This window comes from Gracilinanus agilis, chromosome 5 (genome assembly GCF_016433145.1).
Source record: "Gracilinanus agilis isolate LMUSP501 chromosome 5, AgileGrace, whole genome shotgun sequence".
Classification (NCBI taxonomy): domain Eukaryota; kingdom Metazoa; phylum Chordata; class Mammalia; order Didelphimorphia; family Didelphidae; genus Gracilinanus; species Gracilinanus agilis.
The window spans coordinates 50,903,928-50,917,494 of NC_058134.1; positions in this window are offsets into that span (position 1 = coordinate 50,903,928).

Here is a 13,567-nt window from a genome sequence, read left to right on the forward strand (position 1 = left end):
TAACGGGTACTCAAGCTTCACCAAAAGGGTCCATGATAAAAAAAAAGTTAAGACCCCTTGTTTTAATCTCATATATTTTTAGGATAATAGGTGGAGTTGTTTGTTGGAGAAAATTATTTAAATATTTTATTAGACTCTCCAGACAGCAAATATTGAATTACAAATCCAGAATTCTTCCAAGTATCTAGGAAGTGAAGATGAAATGGTTCTTCCCTGTTCCCCTTGCCCCATGATTCATTTATTTCATTTCTGTCTGTTCTACGTAGTCTAAAGTAGACTATGACAGAATAGCTTCTGTTTGACCCTCTGTTGATCTTCCCTGAAATGTTCACCATCAGGCTTCACTCCCTGCTCCCCGTCTTTTACATGTGGGTATCTCCTATCACATGAGCTTAGATATTCAATAGAACTAGAAAGGTTCTTTAAAGAGATCATATGATCCAGGATCCTTTATCTTTTGTATGTGTATCAGAAATCTCTCCTGATGGCAGTCTGGAGAGAAATCTATGGACTCCTTTTCAAAATAAGATTTTAAATAATTGGAGAACGTGCTAAGTTTCAACTAGAGGTTAGTAATAATTAAAAAAGTAGTTTTTATTCAAGTTCACAGACCTCCTAAAATCTCTTCATGGATCCTCAGGAATTCATGGAATCTAGCTGAGGAATCGATTTTCATTTTATTCTAACTATCTTAATTGAAAAAGAAACAGTGCTAGGGAAACTAAATGATTTACCCAATGATCACATGGGTCATAAACATCAGAAATGGGATTTGCACCCAAGCCTTTTGATGCCATAGCCAATATTTTTTTCATACTATACCTTGCTGAGGTTAATATACACGGCTACTTTTACTTATCTTGTTTCTTTTGAATGAGTTATTCTCTTCCATTTCATCGGTTGAGGGAGTTTTTTCACTAGCAAGTCATTACACTGATAAAATCACAAGTCTAATCAAAGGGGAGGGAGAGAGGCAGAGACAGGAAGAGACAGAAACAGAGACAGAAGCACAAAAAAGAGAGAGACACAAAGAGAGGGACATATAGAGACAAAGAAACGGAGATCATCAGAGACAAAAGCAGTGACACACCAACATCAGAGAAAGAGACAGATGGAGAGACAGGAAGACAGAAAGAGATACTGAGGATGATACAGATACAGAGAAAGTCAGAAAAGTAATAACTCACAACAATAACAAGCAACCTTTAGGAGCCATATTCCAGTCATGGTCTGCATCACTTTGCATATATTTTATATTTATTTGTATGTGTGCATGTTACTTCCCATTCTACCCCTGAGTAGAATGCAACCTCTGGGAGGGCAAGAACTTTTGTGGGAGGAAAAGACAACTTCACTGTAGTGAGGAAGCCTGGACCTTGAAAGGACAAACATTAGATCTGGAATCAACAGGGTTGGTTCAGAATCCCCCTCATCACTGCTTCTGGCTCTCTGTATAACCAAGGGGAAAGCCACCATTGTGGTCTCGGTGTCCTCATGGACTAGATCAGGGACTCTAAGTGGTGTGCGTACCCATAGAGCTCCCTAAGATTTTTTTAGGAGTTCCTTAAGGTCAAAATTACATTCACAAGAATACTATGTTTTTATTTCCAACACAGTAAAAATCAGTAGATGTAACCAACATAAACAAAATTGCTCTTTGGGAACCTCAATGATTTTTAAAGATGTAAAATAGTCCTGAAACCAAAAAGTTTGAGAACCTTTGGATTAGATGATCTCCGACATTCCTTCTACCTCTAAATCTTTTGATCCTATTATTGTGTGCTTCAGGTGTGATGCTAAAAGAAGTGAGAGAGATCCCAAAGACGATCAACCTTTTCTTAATTTCCAGGGATTTATAATTCTAGTCCCTTCAGAGTATATCCTTACAGAGACTCTCCAGTCCTGATTCAGGAAACCCCCAAAGTGGGTATCTGATTTGGGAATAGTCCTTATCCCAGGCTTGGCAATAATATAAGATTCTCTTGGCCCCAATTGTTGCCTCAGACACCTTTCTGCAAAATGGCAACCCCTCTGGGGTAGATTGTCCTTCCTTCCTCTTCTCCTTCAAAGGCTCAGACTGCTTGGACTGGTGATCACATATGATATTCTCTCTCTAAATTTTTCAGGTTAAAAAAAATAAAATTCATTGAATGCAAGAAGCTTTGATTAGCATTCAGAATTTGGGATAGAGACCTAAAGTTTAATATCCTTACACTTGAGTTGGCTCATCACTGTGACTACAGTCTTAGGAATGCTTCAGATTCCTTGGGAGAAGGAGAGAAAAGAATTGAAGGAACATTATATATTTATATTTTCTGAGTGACTATATTGACTTTTCAGCGATTTTCAAGCATTCACTTCTAATCAAACAACTCAATGGCATAAAAGAATCCTTCCCACCACTTTGTTATATTCCTGCTGCAGCACATATATCCCTGGGTGGATAGGGAACTCCTCTGAGAAAAAGAGCTGAGCTTTTGTTTTTCATTAAAAAACCCTCACATGGCAGAAGCTATTGAAATCAATATGCATTGGCGAGCTTGTTCAGAATACCAAATGCATTAGTCATTAACTCAAGATGGCTCCGAGTCTTAATCTGTTGTTGGAGTTCTCCAAAATAATGAAATACAAATTACATAATGAGGACACACTTAACCACTTCTAAGGATGTAATGAAGCAATAAGGCCAAATTAGAAGGTAAGATAATTAGTATAGAAACAGAATTTACCTAGGGGCAGTGGTCACGTTTGATTCTACTCATTCAACTCAACAAATACTTAGCAAATACCTACTATGTGCAAGATGCACTAGTGATACAAAAGAAAAAAAATGAATGAAAGATAATTCTTGTTCTCAAGGATCTTGGGGAGAGGGAGCAAGTTGGGCTGGCATGGAATACAGAACGTGTTCTGATCAGTAAATGCACAAATACATTTAGACATCTAAATGGTGCAAAGAGAGAGCTCCAGGTCTGATATCAGGATGACATGAGTTCAAATCCAGCCTCAGACACTTAGGAGCCCTGTGACTCTGGGCAAGTCACTTCATCTCAATTTATTTCAGTTTCCTTATCTTTGAAGAGGGGATAATAATAGCACCTACCTCTCAAGTTTGTTGGGAAATCCAAATGAGACAACAATTCTAAAGCACTTAGCATAGTAAGGATTATATTATTATTAGCTATTATTATATGTTGTTTTATATAGCTAAATTTTAGACTCAAAGAAGAGACTTTGATGTTTCTCACTGTATCCTTAATGCCTTGTACAATATCTGGTGCTTAATAAAGATCAGGCACATAGAAGGTTCTTAAGAGTTTGTTGATTGATTGAGTGATTGATTCAAGGACCTAAATAACTCTGGGAATCTGGAAAGAGCTGGTGTAATGGCTGGTATTTGAGCTGTGTTCTAAAGAGACTTGGGAACTTGACTCATCCTTTTCCTCCAAAGTTCATATGCTGTACTAACCACATCTGGTTACATACTCCACAAATTTCTGAATATTCAGTGAATCTGGAAGAATCAGTATGAAAAACACTAGATTTGGCACTATAGCTTTGAAGTGGAATACTGGAGTCTCCACTTCCATGGCTACACTAGCTAGCCATCCTTTCTGAGAGAAGACAATGAACAGGGATTGTCTTTTACATTTCTTTGTAGCCCCTGGGCTCAGCACAATGCCTGACATATAGGAAGGTGCTTAATAAATGCTCCTTAATGGACTAATGTGATAGCTTTAATTTTGTTCTTTATCAGGGAGAGGAGAGTGATACTGAGCAGGTCTTATTCACTTCTGCCAGGGATGAAAAATCCCAAACTCAGGTACCATTAAGCTAAAGAACTTTGGACTAGGATCATAATTGAGTCTACAGATCCAATTACCTAAATAATAAGGGAATTAATAGTTGGTTTATCCAAGGAGAAAAATCCGCAATACTTTTTAGCCCTGAAGTATTATGCCATCATATCACAAGGTAGAGAATTCATCCACAGTGGGCATCTCTTTTACTGAAGAAAAAAAAATTCAGAGCCCTTATATTGTATCAGCAAAGTCTAGAATCCTTGTATCACATCTTCATAATCTAGAACCTATATTGCAAGCACAATCTAGAACCCTTTGTACCATGACTGTGTAGTCTAGAACCCCTAAATCCTATCTGCCTAGTCTAGAATATTTATATCATATCAGTACAGTCAACCAAAATAAATACTCATATTGGCCAAATCCAAAAAATGTGTTTTCTCATTCTGAATATTAATCCACCATCTCTCTGTACTAAGGTAGGAAGCATTCTTCAGCACTGGTCTTCTAGAGTCATGATGGGTCACTGTTTTGATTAGTGTTCTTAAGTCTTTCAAACTTATTTATTTTTACAACATTGATGTTATTATGTACCTTTTCCTCCTAACTTTGTTCACTCTGCGTCAGTTTATACATGTTTTCTCTGGTCTCTTTGAAGCAAGCTCTTCATTTCTTATAGCTCAAGAATATTCCATTATATTCATTTAACATAATTTGTTCAGGGATAGAGTACGCTACCAAATAGAAGGTTTGGGAAGGGCTTCTTATGGGAGGTGGCACCTGGAATTAAGCCTAGAAGAAAGCCCAGGTGTGTATGCATAACTCAGAGCATGCTGGCCACCTCAAAATACTGTTTCTGTTACCTTGAAGTCATCTAAAAGCTTTACCAAAATAGGAAAAAGGAATCCTTTCATTGCTCCATAAAGTACTTGGACCCAATCCACAATAATAAGCACAAATAGCATGAAGGTTAAGAGAAAAATGTACCAAAAACTGAAAACAAGACAGTCGAAAGCAGCTGCCCCAGCTTCTGCTCTCTGTGTGATCCTTTGTATATCCCTGGAGTGGCATTTGAGTTCTCAGTCTCACCCTTCCTTGAAAATATAGAAAAATATCTCCCTCGCCTGCAGCCTGAGAAGTATTCATACTAATAGAACTAGTTCAGTCTTCTGAACTTCAGAGAAACCTTCCCTAAAACTTCCATTAGCTTAAACCCTAAACATGCATTTTTAACTTTAATACCACAATCCACTCACGATGATCACCAGCAGAAAAAAAAAATACTAAATAAAACACCCTTAAGTACTGGAGCCATTTCTCTTATGTTTAGATGTCAATAAATAGGAAGGATTTTATAGCCTAACTGCTCCCTGGTCTGACATCTACACACCTATAATAGTCAACTATTTCTTAGAGAAAGCTCTTCATGCAAAACCATTTATCGACCTCATCATCTACAAGGAAGAAACACAGTTCATTTTTTTTCTCACAACCCTCCTCCTTGGGGGTACTTCAGTTGACATAAGGATATTTTGGAAGCCCCAGAACAGGATGTTGATGGCTGGTGGAGGGCAATCACTCATGATTCCATTGTATTGCTCAACTGCCTGGGTTGCCTGAACTACTGATCTCTTGCCAAAGAATCAAAAGGTGTGAAGGAGTCAGAATATACAAGTATAACATGACCCTAATACAACCATCATATCCCTCTCACAATATGCCTGCTAGTGAGGAGTGAGATTGGGGTAGCCTGTAAGAATGGTGACCATGTACATACCTGAGGTCTTCTGGAATCCTCTCAATTTTAAGAGAGTATACTTTTAATGAGACTTGGCAAAAGACATCCTTATTGTCAGAATGGCATAGCAGATAGAACGCTGGACTTGGAGTCAAGAAGACTTAGGATAAAATCCTGCCTCAGATCTTATGAGCTCTGTAGTTCTGGGCAAGTCACAAATCACTCTGTGCCTCAGTTTCCACATCTGTAAAATGAAGGGGTTATAGAGGATGACCTCTAAGATCCCTTCCAGCTCTAAATCTATAATCATTGAATTCTAATTCTTGGTTTGGGAGGTGAAGTTGCCTTCTTTATTAACCTATGATACAGTCATCTGCAGTGATAATACAAGAAGTGATTTCAGGCATCAAAAGCACAACTAGGACAAAGACGCAGACAACAATAAACAGGGAGGGGAGATGCATGCATAAGATTCTAGTGTTTTGCTTGTAAAGCATCAAGAGCCCACCAAGTGATAGGCAAACAATAGATGACCAAAGGGCATAAAATGAAAAAAACATTATTTAGTAGGAAACAAGTGAAAAACATTTTCACTGAGCCCTTTAGTCTTCTGTTTGTTAAATATTGCCTCCCATGCCTCATTGTGGTATAGAGATGATTCATAGAGGTTAAGTCAGTAAAACAGAAGCTCTGGAAAAAGTGCTACAAAGCCAGGCCAGTTTGGAGCATGAGCCTACTCAGGGTTGAAACTAAGATGGGGCAACTGGAGCTTGGTTTCTGGGTGTCGCATTTAACAGGCTCAGAGAAACTAGAGTTTAGCATCTAATTAGTGAAAATAATTAGTAAAAATAGGAAACTACCAGATGATGAATTGGAATAAATTCCTTCTCTCTTCCCAGTGGAGGCTGTCTTGCAGAATCTTTGCTCTAAGCTTAAGAAATTCCTAGTTAAAGAGTTAGAGCTCTGTGTCTAGGGGTGGACCTTAGGTCTGGTGTCCAAGGGCCAGTCCAGCAAGGATCATCACCAGGTTGCCTATAGGTTGATGAGTATTTCAGCCCCAGAAACTCCTAGAGACAATATACTGAGGAACAGTAAATGCATTAGAATCTTTAGAAACAAAAGAAGTTTCTGTCTGTGTTGTTGAAGCAAACACCCACTTTGATAAAATCCTAGAAGCATAAACATCTCCAACAATAGGCTAGAAGATTGCACTCTGAAGCATCAGGACTGAGAAAAGACATTCAGTTGAGTGAAAGTTGTAGGTTCTACTAACACAGATCACAAAGGGGGACCTCAGTTTATACCTTTACAATGCTTAACGCAGTACCTGGTATGCAGTAGGTGCTTACTAAATGTCTGTTTATTAATATGTGTGTCATAAGGGCCTCTCTACTACTTTCTACTTAAAAGTCATGTCATTTGACCAAGATAAGTCCCAGCTAATGTACTACATGGGGCCAGAGGCTCCCAGTAAAATCACCTCACATAGCTGTCTTAGGAATTCATTGACCAGGTCCTGTTCTAGACCACTCTCCACCTCCAAAGAGGCTGAAGCCAGGGAAAAATAATATATAATATTACATAGTATATATAACTATATAACTATGTATATATATATATATTATATATATATGCATATATATAATATATATATAATAAAGAGAATAGTAATTCCAAATTCTTTAATGCTTATCAACCAGATAGGGTTGGCCAAGAAAGTGGCTGGGGAAGAAGAAAGGAATCAATCTTCCTGTTCCATGAATAAATTTAAGAAGGATTCAAGGACAGACATCTTACCTTTCAGTGGGGGGAAGACATAAGTGTGAAAGTGACCAAGATCAAGGTAGAGCTCACCTAGTAGAGCTCCTTCATTTCACACATGATAAACTGAAGGAAAAGGAAAGTGAATTGCCCTCAGTCACATAAGAAGTAAATAGTAGAGTTTTTAAACCCTAGTCTTTGGACTCCAAGTTGAAGGTTCTTTCCAGCACACATGCTGCCTCCTTCAAAACCCTGAACAAAGACCAAATCATTTGCTCTTCATGAGTAAAAAATAATATTTTTAATGCATGTGAACTGCTTTTCAGCATGTTTTTGTTAGAGAGTAGTTGTGACAAGGGTTCCTTCCAGCTCTAAATCTAGGAACCTATGATACATTTACAATTAATCTTTTTGATTGGTGAGTGGCATCCTTCTGGCTGATGTAATCAGCTATTGGGTTGACAGATGCATGCTGCTCCTGTCAAACAGACCATAGCTCCAAGGAAGAAATTGGGTGGGACTACAAGGGGAGCAGAGAAAGGGCCAAGTTGACTCATGAAGAAACAAAACATGAAGGCTTGAGATTATGTTTTCTTGGAAAATCATTCATCTTTAACTAGAGACAAGAAAAATCAAAAGAGATAGACCATAGAGGCAAGTTTTCTGAGCTCAATATGTTAATCTGTGACAATTACCTGGAACCATTCCAGGAGAATAAAGACAAAGGAGTTTCTTCTGAACCCAAGAGTTGAGAGAATACTCCATGACAGCTTGTCAGTTGCTAGGAAGCACTCACCCTGAACCTCCCCAGAAGGTTGAAAGAGAAAGAACTTAAATAAAATCAGCAATGAGAGAGTCAGTCAGACAGACAGACAGAGACAGAGAGACAGACAGAGACAGAGAGACAGAGACAGAGACAGAGAGACAGACAGACAGAGACAGAGAGACAGAGACAGAGAGACAGAGACAGAGAGAGACAGAGACGGAGAGATGAAGATGGGGAGAGAGAGAGAGAAACAGAGAGAGAGAGACAGAGAGAGACAGAGACAGAGAGAGACAGAGACAGAGAGACAGAGACAGAGAGAGAAAATAGGATTAATTTATAAATTGTAGGTATCATCATAGAACGTCTCTGGAGTTATCCCCAACTCACTTATTATGCCATGTTCAAGATACTTTGTGGAACTAAACTCCTAAAATCATAGCTTATGAGCCCCCACCAATGTCCTTACCTTTTGATAGTCAGCCAAAGAACTTTAAAATTAGCTCAAAGCAAGGTCATTTATTGTAATAGCATATGAGAAAAGTAAAAATAAAATATTTCTTCTATGAACCTGAGATACACTTTCCTATAAACACATATAGTGTCACTGGAAAAAATGAATAATGAGAATTTACAATTAAAGACAAACATGCAAGAAAGAAGCATGGACAAAGCAATTTCCCCCCTCTGGTACAGTTCACTTTGCTTCTCCCAGGGAGCTCCACTGCACTCCCTGGATGGGTTCCTGGGCAGGGCACATGGCTCCAGCACTAATCCACAATCATAGTCTTTATCATCCCTAGCTTTGGGCTTAATTGAAATCCTGGCCTAAAGTACTACTATACTCTTTCAGAAGAACCAGAACTCATAAGCTAGGATTAGCAGATGCTTGGTGAGATAGGAGAAAAATCTCAACATCTCCCTCAAGGAGGTTAGGCTAGTTTTTCCTTAAAAGGTATAGAAATTTTTCTAGAGATCTGGTTGACTTAGTGGTCAAACAGCTCAGGCTACTGACTCATTATCTGAATACAAAATAGCCATGAGGACCTGGAAATGGGATCTTCCAGGATTTGGTAGTATATCACAGTGGATGATACAACCAGGGGACTTCGCCAAGGTGAACCAACTGGAGGTATTCTCATTGCTTATCCTTGGCAAATAACTTTTCCCCTGCTGTGACTAAATAAATCTTTTGTTAACTCAAACAACTCATGAGTATCTTATTTTGTTCCAATGTCTAACCTGTTCTCCTAAGAGACTGGCCTTAGCCAGGCCCAGCTTGGAACATTTGACTATAGTCTCCATAATCTCTTGCTTTCAAACTACCTAAAATCCTAGCCTAGGCTATTACTCTGCTCTTTTGGAAAGAACCAGAACTCATACCCAAGACAAATAGGAGCCTTGGCTCTGAGTTCTGCCATTGCTTTAACAAGATATAGCCAGGTGGTGGACTCGCAAATACTCTCACTGTGTCAGCTCCATCATTGAACTCCTTTCCACTGGATGCTGCCATGAACTATTGCCAATGAAGGTGCAGAGAAATCCCTTCCTCCTTTGCTGAATTCTCTAAGAGTCACAAAGGAAAAGATAAAGAACAAACTCCATCTTCAGAGCTGACTCTTGCTTTTTGTAGGTTACCAGAAACATGGATGATTCTTTAGACAACCAATTACTAAAAGTTTCTCCCATGTCCATCTGCTGCCTTCATCCTCTGGCCACACCTTATAATTCTATCAGATTGATTTAGAAACTTCATACTTTATCATCATGTAGTTCAGGCAACTACTTTGTACTTTATCATCTGGTCCTTTGAGGAAAACTGCCTAATATCACCTTTTACTTTCTAGAGAATACAGAGTAGAATAAAGGAAGTACTTGGGAAAGGAATTCTCCCCCATGGAAAAAATACTGGATTTAGAATCAAGGCATTCAGGCTCAGATCCTAGTGGACTTAAAGAAATCCATTTTGTTTTCAATTTTTCATGATTAACTTCATATATGGGCCAATGATGTCACCTCTTTGGTGAAGCAAAGGACCTAGAATCCCAAAAGCTGCCAATGAGTCACTCCTATGTTTGACACTTATTAAATGACCCTGACAATGTCAGTTGTCCTCTTAACCTCCACTTATTCTGCCTTCCTCATAAAGTAGTTGTGGTGAGAGTTCTTTATCAGCCTGAGAGCCTGCCTCAGTGTGAGTTATCATCATCATCATCCGTCACCATCATTATTATTCCCACTATGCTCTCCTAATAAGCAGTACTGATACACCTGACTGACAGCAAAGCTGGCAAGGATCCAGAAATAGGATCACAAACTCCTTTCAGCCTGAGCCCGACCCTCAGCAATATAAAGACTTTCAGAGGGTATAAATCAGATCAGAAGAATAATAATTGACACTTATGTAATGCTTTAAAGAACTGCAACTCTTTAGGCAAAGGACCTGGTTTCAAATCCCACCTCTGGTGCTTATTATCTGTGTGATCCAGGGCAAGTCTTAAACCATCCTATATTTCAATTTCCTGGGGATAACTAAATGGTGTAGTGGCTAAAGTGCTAAGCCCAGAATCAAGAAGACCTGAGCCCAAATCTCAGGTATTTACTAGCCCCGAGACCCTGGGCAAGTCACTTAACCCTATTTGCCTCAATTTCCTCATCTATCAAATGAGAAAGAAATGGCAAACCACTCCAGTATCTCTGCCAAAAAAATCTCAAAATAGGGTCATGAGGAATCTGAAAAATGACTGAAAAACAATATTTCAGTCTTCTCATCCATAAAATGATGAGATTGAACTGATTACACCGAGATCCTGTCCAGATATTTGAGTCTAGTGCACTTATGTGTCACAACAATTCTGTCAGATAGATATCTCCAGTTTACAAAAGAGTAAAGTCCAAATCAGAGAGGTAAAAGGAATTGTTCATTGTCCTAAAGCTATTAAATAGGGGTGTGGAAGGATTTTAACCCAGGTGTTCTGGATTCCAGATCCAGTACTTTATTTACACACTATACCAGGCTGCCTCTCTGCTCCCAGGAACTTTTGAATATTCCCTTTTCTGCGTACTAGGAAGAAATTTCTTGGCCAACACTCCAGCTCACTTAAGGTATTTGCCATGTTTCCTGAAATATGCCAACAATTAACTAATCATATGTCTGGAGGATTCATGCTGGTATTTCCCTATTCAGGAAATATTCTGAAGACTGAAGTAACCCTGATTTAAGAAAGAAAGGGAAAGGGAAGGAAAGAAAAGGAGACAACAAACAATTCATGATTCAAGACTATATTTCTCATTCCTCATAATGCAAGAAAGGATGTCTCATCAAATTTCCTCATTGGTGTTATCTGAACTAATATATTGCCTCATTCTCAATTGTGTCATATGTTTATTTTCTCGGATGCTCTTTATGCTTCTTTCATCTCTCCCCAAATGCATCATAGTTGTTCCTTGACTGTGACTCCTCCTAATTTTGCATTCCTCATAGAGCTCAGTACAGTACTGGGGCTTTATAAATGCATGTTGAATGAATTCTTAATCTTTGTCAAGATGGATTATAACATGTTATAAACAAATTTATTGTCAACTTAATACACACCAAATAAAATGGGCCCCTCCTCATCCAGAGGTCAAAAAAGGAGAATTTGTACATAAAACTATAGGTTTCTAGTATGTTTGGCTTTTTAAGTACAAAATAAATTCAACCTGTAAGTTTCAAAGCTATCCTGCTTTTCTATGCTTCCCCCCTCCACCCCAGCCTTCTTTATGTTCTCTTCTCTGCACTAAAAATGTATCACTGACTCTCTATTCTTTCTTTGCTTCTCCCTCTCCTCACTTCCTTACCCCTCCAACCTCTGGAGTGAAAGAAAAATTCTTCCTAACAAATATATAAGTCAAGGCAAACAATTCCTATACTGTCTGTGCTGAAAATGTAAGTATGATTCTGTACTTTGTGTCCATCGCCTTGACCAGACACTTCCTCAGTGGACCTTGGAGGTGATAGAGGACCCCGGGGGCAGTAGATGATGGGACCCTCTCATTCTTTTCTCTTGCACCTGGAGAAACCAGGGTGAATATGCTTAAAGGGACTGGACTAAATAACAGGCACTCTGATACTGGGATACTTGATTAATGGCATGGTCCTTGCTAAGGAAATACAAACTTGTGTTTAAAAAAAGTTTAAAAAAATAGCTAGTGGGTGTGAGGATGGAAGTAGGGCAGAGAGGAGGTTCATGATCTTGAACTCAATTCTTCCTGGCTTTCCAGGCAGCTTTCTCTTGCCTACACACCACACGGCTTCTTCTTTTCTCCTTCAAAATAGCCCAAACATGGTAGGTTCAGAATGGGCAAGTGTCGCTCTCCCCATTTGCTCCAAATACACCCTATGGTTGATATCACCCTGCGTGACCCCTTCTGTCACCCCTATCTCCTGTCTTGAATTCCGAGTTCACTTTTTCCAGGAGTAAGCTGCCCCAAATGCTTCCTCAGCAAGAGGCTAAAAAAAATCTGCCTAAGGATATATGTCCATGATATGTATGTTCAAAGATGTAACTAGGGTAGGACTATAGGATCTCTGCACCGGTATGGGAAATTTATAGGGAGCTGGCAGCTCCACCATTTAGTGAAATACTCTCCTGCTTGTTTCAGCTCCAATGGCCTCAGCCCAAGAATACTTCCTTCCTCTTTAGCAACTTAGATACCTCATGGTGTACTGGGCGTGCTTTCTCTTGGCAAATGAATATGCATTTCCATGACTTCCAACTGTTCAAGTTACAACTAAAGTTCTTACATTTGTTAAATGCTTACTATGTGCTAGCAACCATGCTCAAAGGCTCAGAATAAAAATTCCAGCAAAAAGATAATTCTCCCTAAAGCAACTTACAGCCTAATGGGGAAGATACATCAAAGGAAGTTAAAGTGAAGAGAGGAGTGATGGAAACCATGTATCGTGTGCATAAGGAGTGTCATGTTCCCAAGTGAGACCCCAATCAGATTAAAATACAATTGGCACAGAGTTAACAAAATTGATAATAATACAACCAAACACAGACAATGTTAATATATGGTTTTCTAAGACAAAATGCAAGCCACAGGGAACTTCATGTATGATTATGATTAAGTGGTCTCCTCTCTATTTGACTTTGATACCATGGTACCCATTGTCTTATCTGCCACACAGCTAGTAATGATGAAGATGAGTCAGTAATTATTGTTCTTCAGTCCTTTGTGCCATGGATTTTGTCCCTTGGGTTTTCTTGGCACAGGCACTGGAGTAGTTTGCCATTTCCTTCTCCAGAGTGTCCCTGTTTTATACCTGAGAAACTGAAGCAATTAGAGCTTAAGTGACTAGCTCAGGGTCACCAAGCTGGCAAATGTCTGAGGATGGATTTGAACTCAGATTTTCCTGGCTCCAAGCCCAGTGCTTTAACCATTGTACTACCTAGCTGCCCGAGTCAATCTAAGCAGAATATATAGTATGGGAAAATACACATGCCTAGGAATCCA